Source organism: Dermacentor albipictus, chromosome 4, assembly GCF_038994185.2.
Source record: "Dermacentor albipictus isolate Rhodes 1998 colony chromosome 4, USDA_Dalb.pri_finalv2, whole genome shotgun sequence".
NCBI classification, from domain to species: domain Eukaryota; kingdom Metazoa; phylum Arthropoda; class Arachnida; order Ixodida; family Ixodidae; genus Dermacentor; species Dermacentor albipictus.
Genome location: NC_091824.1, coordinates 23724254 through 23728516, shown reverse-complemented (window position 1 = coordinate 23728516; position 4263 = coordinate 23724254).

The following is a 4263-nucleotide window of genomic DNA, read 5'->3' as shown; positions in this document are numbered from 1 at the left end:
GTCACTGACAAGAATTTTCCTACGCTCATCGGCAACTCCGTCACCCGGGACTCGACACCTGACCTCGCGTTCGTCAGGAACGTTGAGGACGTGGGCTGGGAGAACACCGCCATGGAGTTCGGCAGCGACCACTACATTTTCGAGACTAACTTCAAGGTGTCTCGCAGTAGGATCAAGGAATTCACGTTCATTGATTGGGACCGCTTTCGCAAGATTCGTGAAGAACCCGGCAAAGACAGGGCACCTGCCACCCTCGAAGAATGGTGCGAAGGCGTCCGGATCGACGCTTCCGCGGCTACCAAGAAAGTAGAAACCGATCTCGACGTCGAGCGGATGGACAGCAGACTTGCCCACCTGATCGAGGCCAAAAAATCCCTGCTCCGCCGATGGAAGGGCTAAAGGCTCAATCGCAGACTCCGAAAAAAGATCTCGGAGCTCAACAAGGTCATCGATGACCACTGCAAGGCGCTATGCCAGCAGCAGTGGGACGAGCTCTGCGAATCCATCGACGGACAGATGCGCAACGGCAAATCCTGGGGTATGCTGAAGCACCTTCTCGACGAAAGCGGCTCAAAGTCAAATCAGAGGCATACGTTGGCCCGGGCCCTTCACGAAGCCACCAGGTCTCACACGGTCGATGAGCTCGTCTCAAAACTCGTACAGAAGTACTTGCCCGTCTGTCGCGACGGAGATCCAGTGACCCAACTCCCGGACTACCGAGGCCCTCCACGCCCCGAGCTCGACGGAGACTTCTCCGTTGCCGAGGTCAGACAGGCCATCTTCGCACTCAACCGCAAGTCTGCGCCTGGTCCAGACGGAGTCACCAACATAATGTTGAGAAACCTCGAGGACATGTCGATCGTCTTCCTGACCGACAAAATCAACGAGTCCTGGAATAGCGGCGTTGTTCCTGCAGAATGGAAGATGGCCTGCACGGTGCTCATTCGCAAGCCCGGCAAAGCCCCGAACATCGAGAACCTCAGGCCGATTTCTCTAACCTCCTGCGTCAGCAAGGTCATGGAGCGCGTCGTCCTCAACAGGGTCAACGCGTACCTCGAAGACAACGAGGTTTACACTTACAACATGATCGGCTTCCGCGCCGGACTCTCGACGCAGGATGCAATGAAGCTAATAAAGCATCAGATTGTGGATGGCCGTTCCAGAGACGTCAAGGCTTTGCTCGGTCTGGACCTCGAGAAAGCTTTCGACAACGTGCTCCACAGCTTCATTGTAAAGACCATTTCAGACCTGGGTCTTGGTTACAGATTCCATAGCTACGTCAGCTCTTTCCTAACGGACAGGAAGGCCAAGCTTCGCATTGGGGACTTCCGCTCCAACGATGTGCCCCTCGGAGGGCGGGGCACTCCTCAGGGCGCCGTCATCTCACCCACCCTGTTCAACATCTGTATGATTGGTCTTTCCGAGAGGTTGGCACGCGTAGAGGGCGTCAAGCACACCATATACGCCGACGACATCACCTTATGGTGCTCCGGCGGCTGTGAGGGCAGAGTCGAAGCATCCGTGCAGGAGGCGATCGACGTGATCGAGGAGTATCTCCGCCCCACCGGACTTCGATGCTCCTCCGCCAAGTCGGAGCTTCTGCTTTACAGAAAAGAGAAGGGAGGCAGACCCAAAGATTGGAAGCCAGTTTCCGAAAGCAGCATCAGTCTTCGTACTTGTGACGGGGGGGGGGGTGATACCCAGGGTCGACGTTATTCGGGTCCTGGGCATGTTTTTCGAATTCAACGGCGGGAACGGAACGGCTCTCTGCAAGATCATTGCAAAGACGGACAGCGCTTTCCGCCTCGTTCGTAGAATAGCAAACCGGCACCGAGGAATGAAGGAAAACAATCTCCTCAGGCTTATCAATGCCTTCGTGCTATGTCACTTTACGTACACAGTTTCCATGCACAACTGGCTCAGAGTGGAGCGAGACAAGCTCAATGCTCTCATCCGCAAAGTGGTCAAGAGGGCTCTCGGGCTACCCATCAGGACCCATACCGAGAATCTCCTCAAGCTGGGAGTGCATAACACTGCCGAAGAGATTGCCGAAGCCCAAGAACGTGCGCAACTCACTCGCCTGAGCACCACAGCGGCAGGTAAACACATCCTCGAAGAGCTGGGTTACCAACCTGCGGGATTCCCGATGGTCAGTACTCCGATCCCTAGGTGCATTTGAGACAAGTTCGAAGTGGCCCCTGTGCCCCGAAACGTCCATCCCGTCCATAACGAGGGCAGACGCAAGGCCAGAGCAGCAGCCATCCTCAAACAGATCAAGCAACGAGACATTAGAGCAAGCTTCGTCGACGCCGCGGAGTACAGCGATGGGAAGTCCTTTGCCATCGTTGTGGTCGACTCCAGCGGCAAGATTTCTAATTGCGCCTCCATTCGCACTTCAGACCCCGGAGTCGCCGAGCAAGCCGCCATCGCCCTTGCCCTGCTAGACGGTCATGGGTCCGAGATATATAGCGATTCCAAAACGGCAGTTAGGGCTTTTCAGAAGGGTTGCATCGCCAAGCAAGCTGCTCGTCTTCTTAGCAACTCGAGTCGATATGCTCTCACGCATCATTCAATCCACTGGTTTCCAGCTCACGTAGGGTCGGTCGCGGGTGCTCCCCTGAACCTGAATGAGTCTGCTCACGAGGCTGCGCGTGACCTCACCGACCGCGCTTCCTCTGCAAGAAGCACCGACTCCCCTCCTCCCTACGGCCACAGGGATGCTCCCGCTACTCACAACGAGGTTATTAAATTCTTCTACATGTCTAGAAGGATCTTTCCACCCCCTCACCCCAGGTTGAATAGGGCGCAAGCCGTTTCTCTTAGGCTTCTGCAGACCAGTACGTATCCGTGTCTGTCCGTTCTCCACGAGGTTTACCCGGACGTGTATCGCGACGACGCCTGCCCCTCCTGCTGGCAGACCTCCACTCTAGCGCACATGCTGTGGGAGTGCGGGTCGACATACCCCAAGTTCATCAAGGAGTAGTGGGACTCGCTTCTGCGTAGCCCCGCTCTAGAAAAGCAAATCCTGGCTGTCCGGCGTGCCCGCGACCGGGCCGGTGGGCTAGACCTGCCGGTCCCGACGTGGGACTAGCCGGGTGCGCGACGAGTTCGCGTCCTCGCCGGACCAACAATAAAAGTTTCCTCACTCACTCACTCACTCACTCACTCACTCACTCACTCACTCACTCACTCACTCACTCACTCACTCACTCACTCACTCACTCACTCACTCACTCACTCACTCACTCACTCACTCACTCACTCACTCACTCACTCACTCACTCACTCACTCACTCACTCACTCACTCACTCACTCACTCACTCACTCACTCACTCACTCACTCACTCACTCACTCACTCACTCACTCACTCACTCACTCGTATCTCTTACAATATATATATATATATATATATATATATATATATATATATATATATATATATAGTCATATAATGAGAAGCCAACAAACACTGACACCAAGTACAACATAGGGGAAATTGCCTTGGTCTGTGAGTGGGGGCGCTGGCTAACACTCCCAGGGTTCTACTAGTACACATAAATACCCAAGAAAGTGGATGGGGAAACGCCACCACCGTAGCTCAATTGGTAGAGCATCGCACGTGACATGCGAAGGTTGTGGGTTCGGTTCCCACCTGCGGCAAGTTGTTTTTTCATCCACTTTAATTTCCATTAATTTATCATTACTTTATTTCATTTATTAAGCACATGCAATTTCCCTATGTTGTACTTGGTGTCAGTGTTTGTTGGCTTCTCATTATATGAGTAATAATTATCGGGTCCCTCGGTTAACCCCCTTTCTTCTCGTTTATTACATAACGTGGGTCTCGAATCCGGCAACATTCATGCCTTCGGGTAGCATATGTGGGTTTATTGACCAGTTGCCTTCACCCGAAAAGATCACGTTCTCGTGACGCCTGCGGCAAAAAAGACGTTCCACGTCCGCCGCCACGGTCTGTGAGTGGGGGCGCTGGCTAACACTCCCAGGGTTGTACTAGTACACATAAATACCCAAGAAAGTGGATGGGGAAACGCCACCGCCGTAGCTCAATTGGTAGAGCATCGCACGCGACATGCGAAGGTTGTGGGTTCGGTTCCCACCTGCGGCAAGTTGTTTTTTCATCCACTTTAATTTCCATTAATTTATCATTACTTTATTTCATTTATTAAGCTCATGCAATTTCCCCTATGTTGTACTTGGTGTCAGTGTTTGTTGGCTTCTCATTATATGACTAATAATTATC